At 49.9% G+C, this 14,048-nt stretch overlaps 1 protein-coding gene across 3 annotated transcripts in view; it reads right to left on the minus strand.

Moving 5' to 3' along the window:
- LOC144179492 (neural cell adhesion molecule 2-like) overlaps positions 1–14,048 on the minus strand; it is a 408,645-nt gene that overhangs the window by 337,977 nt on the left and 56,620 nt on the right. For 2 of the 3 annotated variants that reach the window (XM_077707866.1, XM_077707863.1), the window contains exon 2: positions 13,138–13,261. The exons of the other annotated variant lie outside the window; for it this stretch is intronic. The gene's annotated coding sequence lies outside the window, so the exon portion shown is untranslated. The remainder of the gene's footprint in view (positions 1–13,137; positions 13,262–14,048) is intronic. 3 annotated transcript variants of the gene reach the window in all.

Below are 14,048 nucleotides of genomic sequence, written 5' to 3' on the forward strand. Positions count from 1 at the left end.
TCTTGCGCTTCCTTTGTAAGCGATAGTTCTTGTTCAACAGACGCGCCGACTGTGGAACAGGGCTTTAGTACTCCCACGGTAACTTTCCCTAAGCGGGCGTGACAGTCGTTAGAGGCGCCGGGCGATGGGGTCAAGCATCCCCTCGCGCCACTCCGCTCGTCGCCATCCGGCTCTAAGCCTTTGTGTCGCCTTGGCTTCTTCGGCGGACGCTGCACATGTGCGCGAGCCGGGCGTTGGAAGGCATTCCGTAGAGAAACCCTACAGCGGGTTTCTCTGCGGCAAGAAGACTGCTTATGGACAAACGCAAAAGCAGCATTTCCACGAAAACTTATGAAAAAAACGCCGTGAGTTCGGCTCAGGGAAGGAAACGGTTGAGCCACAAACAACAGGCATGAGCGACAGTATCCGCCCACACCACGGCGCGCTAGGACGGAGGTATTTGTTGAATGTTTAAAGAAGAAACGTTTTCGTCTCCACCAAAGCATATGTGACCCGAGCCGCTGAAACCGCCACCCTGGCGAAACAAGCGATGAGTCGCTGCTGTCCGAGAGGACCCAAGCACCGATTGCAGACGAACTGGGTAAAAGAGGGTGCAGCGAATGGCAAGTGGCGGGCCGGCAGCAGAGCACGAAGTCCGTGTACAGCGGTGCTGGCTTGCGTGTAAATGGAGGAAACAAACCTCGCCTGTTTTTTTTTTTTATCCCACGTTCACCACCACATGAGGCGTCCTTTTTTTTCGAAATGAACCTAATCTACAAACCAAAACTAAGGCAGATAGAACTGCACTGCCAAGGAAATCCCGGCAACTTTCCCCTAGAAAAAATGTGGCAGCAAAATAGTTGAGACAATCTCCTGCAAACGTGTACGCAGATATTACTTCGTATGGAAAATGAGCCAGACCCTGCTGTGGCACGGATCCAAGTGCGCCAAATTCATTTGCGCAATAGAATTTCGCTTTCGGTGTGACTGTTCGGGCTGTTTTGTGGGTGTTTCCTTCAAACTTTTTTTTTTTGCTTTTGTGAGGTGTCGTATCATGAGTTCAGAGAGCAATGAGGAGATCGGCGAATGATCTTCTGCCACACGTCTACAATAATGTGAACCGAAGTGAACGAAATGAAACTGACAGAGGTGATACTATTATTTTATCTAGTCTCCCTCGTCCCTAAGGAGTAAATCTGGTTATTATCAGAAATATGGGAGCAATAGCTCCAATACTTCCCATTTACGTACCTAACAAATTCGCTGTCGCTTACAAGCCATGGCAAATCCCCCCTCTCTGTGGGTACGAGCCACTTCATCAGGGTGAAGAAGATGAATTGAGCAGGCTTCTTGTGAAGGGTTTGGAAATTTCTGGCAAGGCAATGAACAGCTTCATGAGTGTCTCCAGGCGTGCCCAAAATGTACCCTACGGAACCATTCGAAAAGTGCTGGTAATGCTGTCAAGAGGACTGACTGGCTCTTTATGCATAGTTTTACTGTTCTTGAATGTGAGTCGCATTTTTATTGCCTTTTTTGCTTAAATCTCTATCGTACCATTCTTGAAAGTTAATTGCAACAACGTTTTCATAAGAATGCCGCGCCAACTCGTTTGTTTCAACTGAGTACGAGCCAAATCTGAACTTATCCTACTATTGCTCAAATTCTCCGCATAATTCTTAATTACTTGTCGTTATATATTTCCCCTAGCTGACATGTAAAACATGTACTTTAATTGTTTTGACAGCAATGCATTTAGCTACAGTTCTAAATTTTCCTTTTTTCTCCCCTCAGATTCGCGTTAGGTGGATTTGGCTCATTTAAAAAACAAGTTGCCTAAAAAATGCCTCAAATGGCTATCAACCCCAGGATTTATATGGCGGCGCTGTAGAATGTGTGCGAGGGGAGAAGAGAGGTGGCGCGGGCAAGGGGGGGTATGGCCCGAAAAATTTCGGGGGGGGAGGGAGGGGCGGGCCCCCTGGGCCCCCCCTCTGGGTACGTCCCTGACTGTGACACATGTCGCGGGTTATTTAAGCGCTGCGTGGTAGGTACACGGGGTGGCCGAGACAAGTAGGAACTGAAAGCATTCGCTATGTCGACTGGGTCATAGAAAACATTACCGTCATTATGTACTTTAGGAACGCTATTGTTGTTGGTGTTTTTGTTAAGCAAAGACTAGTAGTCCATCTTGTCCATAGCTAGTAGTCCATCTTGTTCATTTTTGTTGTATGCACTGTAACGCATGTACAGATTGCAGACCATTGCTTGATAAATGTTTTATTATTGGTAAGAGTAAGGACAACTGTACACGTGAAATCATTGAGGTGGAAAAGATAACTAGGTTAGGAAGCTCTTGTGTAAGTTCGACTTCCCTCAAATTATCAGAAAAAGAGATTGCCTACTTCCGTTCGCGCTGATGTACTCATGTGTGTGACGTCACGGAATTCTTGCCTATATATGTGTGATATGGTTTTCAATAAAGTTGTTGGAAGTTAGCGCCGTGTGTGTCTACTTGTCTGTGTCTCTCGTCTTTTGCGTTATATGGTTGAAAGTTATGTACCAATAAGCTCAAATTTCTACGTTACAGCAACAATGATGGACTAAAGGTCGTTGCGACAGCGACGCCCCAAGCTTACCACTTAGAGAGATTTACCAAGATTGGCCAAAAAAACATAACAATAATCATAAAGCATAATAATCATACGCGTTCCCGACACGTTTCACGCGATTTCAGAATCAATCCAACGGAAACACCAAGTGAACCCCACGATGCGTCGCATGTATACACAGGGTTCCCCTCGCGGGCAGGTGGGCCCAATGTTTTACAGGACACCACCGTCGTTAAATCTGACATGCATTTGCCTACTATTGAAGAAAATTTAGTGTAAGAAATGTGAGCATCTTTACATAAGTAAACAGAGGACCAATTTGCGTTAGCAATTCGTTCAGAAAAACGAACCTTGTCAAACAGATATTTCATGGACGGTGTATGTTTTTTAGGGAGGAGACAGTGGAAACGAAGAGCAATAGGATAGTGGTAGGTACGTAGGATAAATGCGTCCGGCGGGGACAAGAGATTAGTAAACGCGTGATCGATAAGAGTTCCTGAACCATCGGCCGGGCAACGGTTAGGTAAGTCAATGAACGATTAAAATTCATAACGGTTAAAACAATTTAGATATTCACGTTGGCTTGAAGAATTGGTATCGAGGATGTTGATATTGATGTCTCCTATTACAACAATATTTTTATCCTATTACAACAATATTACAACAATAGGATAATTCAGTTCGCTGCAGGCAATGAGGAGCTGGGGGACCGATAAATACTGCGAAATATGGTGTTTCTGCCGTCACTGCCAAAACTAGATTTATCAATTTCAGTCCATACTGATTCACAGTTAGCTACATTGAGGGAAAGGTCGTGTCACCGTCTGTATCTAATTTCTGAGGAAATGAAAATAGCCGAATCATCGTAACTCGAGGTTGCACGGTGACAATATTCCGCGCAATATGATGGGAAGCAGTAAATATTTTTGTCCGAGTCCTTAAGTTAACTTTCGGAGATGCAAATGATGGAAAAGAAGTCACTAGGTAACGACAAGACAGAGTGAAATTCATCATGATGATTTCTGAGACTGTGTGCGTTGAAATGTATAGCAGTATGATGCGAAGAAAGCAGGCACGGCAGTTCCCGTGTGCTGAGGTACGACATAGTGGCACGTGGAAGTAAATTTTCTAGCAATGACCTGTGAAGATGGCGAGATCCGTCTCGTTACAAATCCTGAAAACCTTGCTATCAGTTGTCTTCCGCGCTTTGATTATGCAGTCGTCAGTCCCCGGGAACTGCGAGTTGTTTTCCCCTTTGAGCGAGAGTGCTTTGGCGAACAGCCTTTTGTTTTCCTGTATGAGGACCTCGTAAACATACGCAGGTTTTTCTGGAAGCCAATGTTGTTCGTCTGAAGTCGTGCTTTGCGGGCCTTAGAAACGACGCCTGCTTTTTTTGCGCGTGAGAAAAATCTAGCGATTATGTGTTTTGCGTCTGAGGTCGAGGGTACGCGGTGAACGATGTCAATGGCGCTCTTATTTATGGGGCACTAGATTTTGTTCCCGATGTCTTGCATTATCGCGAGGCAACTTTCACCTTTAGTGCATGGAATGTTGTTCTTCAATGTTGTTCTTGCGAGAGTACTGCTCAAGTTCTGACACTCTCCTGTCGAGCTCCTCATTGCGGACAGCCATAGCTTTGTTTGCTGCTCTTAGTTGATCACGTTCTTTTGTCAAAGTTTCCACGGTTTCGTCCATAAACGTCAGACTGCAGCGAAATTCTTGGATTTCCTTTTTTAGTTCTTCGACTACTACGCCAGGGTCCGCCATTAGGCTAGACTTCACCTCAGTTGTTACATATTCTAAAACCTCGGCGAAGTTCCCTTGGAATAGACCTTCAAGCTGGTGAACACGTTTAGCAAGCTCAACGTTTGTAGGCATTGCAACCAACACGGACACACCAAACTATTGCAAACAAACAAATTCAATTGCAGGAGCAGTCGCGTCAATGGGGAGCTAACAGAGGAACAAAGACTTAAATGCAGACCTGGAATTGGACGAGGCTTAGATTAGTGCGCTCACCGGCGTGAGTAGAGTAGAGATGACTAGAGGTGAGTCGAGATGAGCTAGTTGACTCTGAGTTTGAGTAGTACAGCGTGCAGGAAAAAAAATGTGATTGAGTTTGAGTGTGTTCTTTCTGTTTTGCCGACCTTTGGTTAGGAGTGGCCATAATGAGACCCGGGCTGTTGTGGGCCAAGGTTGTGATGATAACGCTTTGTGTAAGGCTACTGCTGCTGCCAACTAAGCAAACCGGGGAGAGCTAGCGCGCTGAGTTCCCTCCTGTCCTCCTCCGACGTCGTCGTCTATTACTGCTTCCGCATTTTCGGCGTTCTGGCCGCAATTCGGCCAACACTGCGCATTGCAGAACCGCTTCACAGCGTGATTGGCGGTCGCGGTGTAGCAGCTTGAACCGACTGCATTTTAATCATGAAGCCCCTCCACGGCGTGAGCAAATCTCGGTGAGAGAGGAAAGGCGCTGCGCTGGCATCTTTCTCCCGCACAAACGGGAAGCCGAGTTGGAAGAGATTGGCGGCGGCGCTGCGTGTCTGAGCAGAAGAGGCGGTAATTAACACGTGCCTAGCCGGCGCTGCTGTCTCACTCAGTGGCCGAGCGACTGCTGTAGTGCGCGGCAGTCGGAAGTTCCCCGATACGAGCGCGAGGTTAACGGCGTAAGTGTAGCAGCATCAAAAGTGCTCGCGTATGCGTCCTCCTGGCGCAAAGAGACAAGCGGCTGACTGCATCTATTCAGTGGGTTTACATCAGCTGTTGTCTTGTGGTACGCTATGAAAAAGCCCGATTTTCGTCGTTGGTGGTTATGTTCCGTATTCGCTTCCCGTTGAGAATACAAGAAACTAAATGCTCGTCAGCGCAACAAACAGCCCAATTAGAAAGGCTATCTAAAAGCAAAACGGGAAGACACATTCTGCAGTCACTAGGAATCAGAAGCGGAAGTTCCCTCCCAAATGAAGTTGACCTCCCACATGAATGGTGAAAATACATTCGCATCCCGCCACTACCAAAGAATATGCTTCAGAGCTTAATGTGGAAAGAAGACAAGCTAGTGCACGAGCCCTTGACAAACGTTTTCGAACCCTTTGTGAGCCACGGGTGATTGTTTACGGTGACGCAGCCGACTACTCCAACGGCGGCTTTTGTCTCAACGCCATGGCGATTGCACTCGTCAGCAATGACGGCGTCACAGTGACGTCAGCATCCACGCCGACCAAACATCCCACCCAGGGCGAGGAAATGGCCATAGCCCTTGCTATAAATTCTACTTGAGCAACCGCAATCATAAGCGACTCGAAGTCCGCCATTCTTAACTTCGTGAAAGGCAGGATCTCCCCTGCAGCAGCTTCGCTGTTAGAGAAGACCACTAAACAAAGAAAAATTCTTTTGATATAGACTCCAGCCGACTGCGGTCTACAGAGGAATGAACTGGCCCACGCAACCACTCGAGCTCTCGTCAAACGAGATGTGTTGCCTACGACGCCACCGCAACCACCATAATCCCCACATGAGACCTCGCAGGAAAGGCAAGCACAAGCACACGTTATTAGATACCACAAAGACAGGCTAGTCACATGCAGGGATATAATAAATCACTACCGGTTATCCAGATCCACCGGCCCACCACACACTTTCCAGGAAAGAGGCAGTCACGTGGCGACGGTTACAAACACTTTTCCAAGCCCAGTTTCTCTCAGCCGCTGCTAACCAGGCCTTTACTCAAACCTCTGCACTTTGTTCAACAGCAGAGCCGACCTACACCACATGATATGGTCCTGCCATGAGCTCCAAAAAAATTTGACCGGCTATAATAGAAAATCCGATGTAAATACACTTATAAGATACAAAATTAAGACTGCAGAACAATGGGAGACTGTTATGCTCAGCTCCACACCGGAGGAACAACTCACAGCAGTCCAGATGGCTGAAGCCGCCGCAAGGATCCAAGGAATCCTGACTGATGGCTCAGGGAAGGAGACCGTCCAAGTCGTCTACCCTTCAAAACCCATCTCGGGCATCAAATAAAGTCATCTCTCTCTCTCTCGCGTCAGCCGGTAGCAAAGGCTCAGATCCTGTCCGCGTCTCTCTGAGCAGGGATATTTCTGTACGTGCGGACCGTAAGTTAACAAGGGGCATGCCAGGGTTCGTTGTCGCTCCTTCTACAAACGTTTCCATCGAAGCCTCCTTCAACGTTCAAGGCACAAAGTACAAGTACACACTGCAGTAAGTGAACGAAGTTGACCCTGTTGACGCTTGATCTTGGAGTAGACCAACAAGCATGGGAGAGGCGAACAATGCTGCAGGCTACTGGCTGGGGTCCACCTTCCGAGATCGGCGTAATGTGGGGTAGTTGTGCGGGTTGTTGCCACGCCGGGACGTACGAAGTCTCTCCAAGATTTAAGAGATGCGAGAAGGACGCAGAAGAAGATCCAACGCCGCATTATCCAAGTGCAAGCACAGCGTTGGAAGTCCTTTTGTGAATCAGTCTACCCTCGAAAGTCTTTGTCTAGAATATGGAGAAATGTGCGAGGGCTAATGACCACCGTGCAACAGCACTCCCCATAAAAGGCTTTGGCTCTTCACCAGAAACGCGGGGAGCTCGAAGTAGCAGAAGACGTACGCGTTCGGATCGCCAGTGGAAGAGGCCATGCCGGCTCATCACTTGCCACTGACATTCCCGCTTCGCGGGATTCTCGGATGGACGTCCCGTTTTTGATGGAAGGGCTTGAGGCGGCAGTGGCTCTCTGCACCCCATCGTCATCGCCTGGGCCGGATGGAGTCACCTATGCTGCTCTCTGTCACCTTGGCAACGGCGCCCTGCATGCCCTTTTCAAATATTTTAATGAACTACGGCGTGATGGCATAGTCCCTGAAAAATGCAGGTCTAGCCGCCTTGTTCGGCTACTGAAACCTGGAAAATCTCTGCTGGACCCGGCGGCATACCGACCCATACCCTTGCCGATTGCGTTGGAAAGCTTATGGAACGATTTATCCTTGCATGCCTGGAGTGGTAACTGCAGCACTACAACGTCTACCCAAGTCATGGCTGGTTTCCGTCGTGGCCGTTCTTGTATAGATTGCGTTATCGACCTCCTAACCTTTGTGCAGCAGCAGAACGCATTATGCGCGTATGCGCTGCACTCTTTCTGGACGTGAAAGGAGCGTATGACAACATGGAGCATGATGCCATTCCTAAAGCACTGCAGGCAGTCGGGCTTGGTGGCCGAGTCTACCACTGGGTGCGAAGTTACCTCTCGGGGAGGTCATTCTTTGTAATGGCCCAAGATGGCCCAAGATGGCCCAAGATGGCCCAAGATGGCCCAACATCGATACACTATACCCAACGCGGTGTCCCTCAGGGAGGCGTCTTGAGCCCCGCGTTGTTCAACCTCACACTCATCGGCCTCGCAAGCTCTCTCCCAAGAACGGTTCATTTGTCGATTTGCGCGGATGATATTTGCATCTGGGCACGTGGAGTGACTCGACGGCACGTGCGCGCGTGGCTGCAAAAGGCTGCAGATTTGACCAACACCTATCTGCCCAAGCAAGGGTTGGAAGGGCCTTCCAGTGAATGCGCAGTGCTTCCGTTCTCACGGAAGCCTATGTATGCATACCCTTTGACAGTTAATGGGGAGAGGGTCTCTAATTTGAAGTATCCAGGTTTCTCGGCGTGGTCGTCGACAGAGACCTTTCTTGGAGCCCCCACGTTCGTTGTTTGACGAGGCTCTCTGCAGTGACCCATATTTTTCAGTTCATCGGCGGAAAGACGTGGAGACCGCCTATATAGTCAATGTTTCAGCTGTACGACGCACTATTCTTGGGCTTCCTACGGTACAGCCTGCCTGTACTTTCAGGTACGTGCCGTACAAATATTCAGCAACTGCAAGGCATACAAGCTCAGTCCCTCCGAACTTGCCTTGGCCTACCACGTTGGACGTCAACAGGTGCAACCATTGCTGTGGCTCGTGATCAACCCTTACTCACTTACGTGACAATTGAAACACTCTGGGCGCACATTAGGCACCTAATCAGGCTGCCTGACTTCAACTTGCTAGTCTGCCATCTAAACGCCCCCATGCGTCTTTCGCTAAGGCTGTCGCTTCCAACATTACCAGTCTGCCGTCCAACTATACGCCTGCGATGAGGCCGCCACTCCCACTTTGGTATACGACGCAGCCTCGAGCATGCCTCACTATCCCAGGCTTAAGAAAGAGGCAAGATTTTCCAACGCTGACACTACATCAGCTAACTCTCATTTATTTACACGAGAGATACAGTGACCGCACCCATATTTACACCGATGGCTCTGTAACATCTAGTTCTGCCGGCGCCGTTGTTATACCACGAATGTCCATGTCCCAAGAATTCAAAATAGCCCATCTTACCACTTCCACGGCTGCAGAATTTACCGCCATCCGTTGTGCCCTTAACACCGCTGAAGAAACTTCATGACAAAGATGGGCGATCTTCTGCGATTCAAAGCCTGGGCTTCAATCGCTCCAGTCAGCCATGTGCCGTGGACCTCACGAACAGCTGCTGGCCGAGATAAGACTAGTGTACGACCGTGCCACCCAAGCGGGTCACGACATTGCCTTTCGGTGGCTTCATAGTCATTGCCGCATTGTCGGAAGCGAAAGTGCGGACGCTGCCGCCCGCTTGGCACACCAAAAAACGGAGACCATATCCATTCCGTTATCCAGGACGGACGCCGCTAGGACTCTCAGTAAACTTGCTCGGGAGACCACGCTATCCAAATGGACTACCCAAGAGTTCACGAGCGCTCGTATTCATGCCCTCGACCCGCATCTTCAGCGACCCCTTCCATTAGGCCTCCTACAACCTGATGCAACGATTCTTTTTCGTCTCTGGCTTGGAGTCGCATTCGCATATGCTTACACCTATTTGATTGGAATGGCAGCCAGTGAGGCGTGCGAAGTCTGTGACACACCAGAGACCATACGACATGTCCTATGCGAGTGTCCACGGTTTTCATCTGAACGAAGCCAACTCTCTTTGACTCTGCGAAAGTTAGACTCTCGGACAATTCTGGGACTCTCGGACAATCCTGGGCCACTGGCCTTCTCCGTCATCTACGGACAAGACGACAAAAGCGCTCCTGTGTTTTCTAAAAACGACGGAATTGCACAAAAGGCTGTAGCGCGAAAGAGTATCTTCTATGAACTCACTCGACTTGTTTGTCTATAGTGTCCTACCGCTAGGCACACCAGTCTACGCTATATCTGTACCTTTGTCCTTCTTTTTCTCTTTTCCTCTTTTTCCTCATTGTTCCCCTTTTCCCCCATGCAGGATAGCGTACTAGGCCGTAGCCTGGTTAACACGCCTGTCTTTCCTTTACCTTTTCTCCCTCTCTCTTTCATTTAATGTGTGGCGCATTATAATCACCCACACAAAAGGATTGGGGCGCCAGTGTACGGCCTTCGTAAATAAGCAAACCAGCCGAGCCATACACGGGGCGATGCACCCAGGGCGTAGATAGATATATAGATATGGGTATTTTGGGAATTATGGCTGCCCGCGATACCGACTCGGTACGCGGCAGCGCTCGGAGGGCCACGCGGCTTGCGCGGGATTGCGCAACAAGACGGCAAAAACAGAGGGGTTCGCTTACACGTCGCGAGATGGCGCCACCGGCGCGCGTGGGAGCGGGGAGCTCGGAGTCACTTCGGTGGGAGGCGGCTACGGAGAGTGAGGACTTCGGCTGCGGCACTCGGCCGCTCCGAGCGAGGACGAGACGGCGTGCGGCGGCGGAGCGACCCGGCGTTTTCCCCTGCAGCCTGGACCGACCATCGTCCACCAGTAGCGGCGGAGTCGAACGACTCCGGCCGCTCGAGCAACGCGGGACGCGTCGATAACCGAGAAGACGGGGCCAGCTAGGGGAGGGTTTTGGGAATAACCCCCCTTTGGATGTTGGCGTCGGTTTCCTTTGTCTCTTGCCTGCCTCTCACGCCGGCGCCGTCTACACGGCAGCCGCGTGAGGAGATCTTCCGAGTCAGACCCACACCACAGCATCAACTACCATTCGGAAGACGTGGACAACAGGGACATCATGGTAGCGTTGCTCCAAACAACAATTCCATTTGTGGGTATTGGGTGCATCCATACCGAGCGCCCTTGGCGGCCTTGCCCCGATATCCATTCATGGCACTCGTGCGGCCGTTTTGTATGGTAGCAAAATAGCGCCCAAGAAAGCCTGGCAGTGGATGCAATGCATTATATTCATTCAAGGTCAGTTCCTATATCTGTGCCTTGCCGTATTGCATTGGGAATTTCAGGTTTCCGATTTTGTTCCCAGGCCCTGGCAATATGACGCCCCGATGTCTGGGTGATTTTACGTTGATGTTACTACTTGGTCGCAGGACGAAAGAGACAGGAACCATAAAGCGGAGCCCCCGCAGGCTGCGCTCGAGCCACAGCCTCGTCGCCGTCGATTCAGGGCAATGGCTACGCGAGAAATTGTCCATGCCCCGTGGCAATATTTTTGCTTTCGTTGGAATGTTTTCCATGTTAGGGATTGCTGCCAGAAACTCGCGAGGAGATGCGATGCAATGTCCAAGAGCGCCAAAAGAGCCACTGTTATCGATTATAAAATTGGAGCGAAGAGGGTGCGTACAGCCTCTAGTGCATCTGTTGTGCTTTGGCTGAAGGTGCTCTTGTACTAGAGCTAGACCAGCAGACTTTGCAGTCTGTGTAGATTATACCTGAACTGTAGCCGGTGCTAGCACAGGCGCGTCTGTAGACGAAGATCTCAGCATCCACCCTCCGAATACTAAACAGGCACAAGGTTTCCCTAAATTCTACTGTGGATAATATGGACGGCAGATCGCGCAGAAACGAGCCAGCGCACGCTACAGCCAGACAATGCACCCTGCGGGCCCCGCACCAACTCATCACCAGAATCTATCCAACTGCAGTACCTTGCACGTGGGCAACACCACCGCCTTTTCAGGTGTGTCTACCCAATTAAAGGGGGGAGTTGGGAGAGTTGGTTACTGACTAATGAACTCATACTTTCGTTAGTGGCTACCCAACACTGCACCCGAAGCTCACTCAAGAGGAGGCTGTAACCAGGCGCCAAGTACTGATAAACGCATACGCCCACCTCAGCTTCGTGCATATTATACACCAACCACATATCCACCAACATGCTCACAATGCAACGAACATCGAACACTGTACAACACGACGTGGGTTTGCCAGAAAACACCAGCAGCCCTTTTTCGCACCCACACCCTGGAGCAGCACGGACCGGCGACAGTTGGAGGGCCGGGCACGCAGGACAGTAGCCTCCGCACGAGCTCTGAACTGGGGGCTTCTCCCGCTTTCGAGCGCGAATCTCCTCTCACTTTAAATGAATGTTTCAACACCATCACCACTGTTTTCCTTCCAGTGAAGCACAATAGTGCTGACTCGCTGGGGGACATTCTGCCAGTGCTAGTGCCCCAGGCGGCTGGTGCTGCTGCTGTGGCTCAGGTTGAAGAACCGGTAGGGCCTGGAGCCCTACTCAAGGTTGTCGAAGAGTCTACTCACAGTTGTTAGCCAGGTACCTTTCGCCCGGTGCCACTCCATTCTATAAAAGCCGATTTCACCTATTGTAATCGTATTATTTGCAGATTCCGCCTTGAAAATAGCCCGCATACTACGCCGGGCGATACAATGAGTAAATCTAGATTAATAAATTTTTGCTGCCATTCGGGGAGCAAAACTTTTCATCAGAACAGCCTGCATAATACCTGGCACCACAGCGAGCACATCGTGCGCAAATTTGCGCACTGGAGCCGCGTGCCCAAAGAGCTGGCATTTTTTGGTTCTCCTGGTTTCACGCATCCTACTAGGTGGCGTGTGTATCTGATGATGACGTGTTCCGGAACTGTTTTCATGGCGAACACAATCTGCACACTCCCGGATGTTTCTTGCGGGTGTGCGGGCCTACTTTAGTGGCATTCCCAGACGCAGCGCATTAAGAATGTCGGGGTTATAAAGGTCCATGGCAACCTTTCTAATCCCGCTCCTTCCGTAGTTGCTGGGCCGTGGCTTACATGGACCCCAGCAACGCCGGAAACCTTCAGAAGGTACACGCTGCGATCATCATTGCGTCAGCCAAACACGAAAATGCTCAGACGTTAGTTTGGACGTACTTGTAACACGCCATCTGAAGCCAAGAATTCTAATCCTCCTTTGAGAGCAAGGAGCTTGTACCGCCTGATTAGCTTTGGGGAATGGACAGGTTTCACACCACCACAACGGCTCCATGTTTCAGCGTGTTCACGATTGCGCTCATATCAAGTGCCTTGTGTGGACGCTTAGAGGCACAGTGGCGCTTGACAGGCGCACTGAGCTCCAATGGCTCGAAGTTTTCATCTCGTGATGTGTTTATATTTTCATAAAGAATGGTCTCGGAAGCCGAGTCAGTGATGTGCGAAATACCATCCATGTCGTGCTTGCTTATCTATTATTATAGTAATTTTTTTATAAGCTCATTCGCTCACTCAATCGCCCGCCAGAGGTTGCTCGGAAGGGGACTCACTTGTCCAGGAGAAAACCACGTTCCTAGGAATCCAGGATTGATGCATTTGGGCTTGCAGCGGCCGGCGGGCGTGACGAGGGAGCGAGAAGCAAGGCGGCCACGATTCTCGGCTCCATTCCAGGGCCTGGGGATTATCGGCCCGGTGGCCAAGAGGAGTCGTTGGCGGCGGCTAACACAAGACCGCGCTCATCACCTCGAGTGCATTTAATGCCCACAATACTAAAGTGCAAGAGACACACTTCTACTAAGAAAAGGTCGCCATTGAGGGAGCGTTCTTTACTTATTGAAGGAATACTGCCAACCAAAGCGACAGGCCATAGGCGGGAGTTGGAATACAAATGTACAGTAACAACCACGCTCTAGTTAACCATATACATTAAGAAAACGCCACACAGAAAGGAAAAAAGAAACAAATGCTAGACACATTACAAATAATTTTCTTTAAAACTTATGAAAAAAAGTGGAACAAAGAAAAGAAAACAGTAGAGAGAAAAGCGATCCCTATGCAGAAATATATCCGCGTGACACATTTTAAAGGGACACTGAAGTGATATGTAAACATTGCGGGATTACTAGCGCAAATTGTAGTCCGGAGTCCCCAGCCCATGTTTCGACCACTCAGGGCGCGTTTACGCGATTTTATTTAGTAGAAAAATTAATTCGAAAATGCTGTCCTCCTCTCTTTACGCTCGCCCATTTTCTGCGGCGTCTTCGTGTGACGTCGCGAGGAGCCGAGCTCGCAATTGGCTGCTCTACTGCACGGCTCCCCGGCCTTCAGACAGAGTCAGTCGGCCCAGCGTTTCGTCCGCCGGCCGCCGACGGGTCGTCGCAATTCGTTCGCTCAGTTGAAACGAAGCCAGGACACGTTTGTGAATGGAAGAATCTGCCTTTCTTTACTTGGTTAGTTTGTA

This window comes from Haemaphysalis longicornis, unplaced genomic scaffold, assembly GCF_048455015.1.
Source record: "Haemaphysalis longicornis isolate Haplotype H1 unplaced genomic scaffold, Haemaphysalis longicornis Haplotype H1 scaffold_4, whole genome shotgun sequence".
Taxonomy (NCBI): Eukaryota; Metazoa; Arthropoda; class Arachnida; order Ixodida; family Ixodidae; genus Haemaphysalis; species Haemaphysalis longicornis.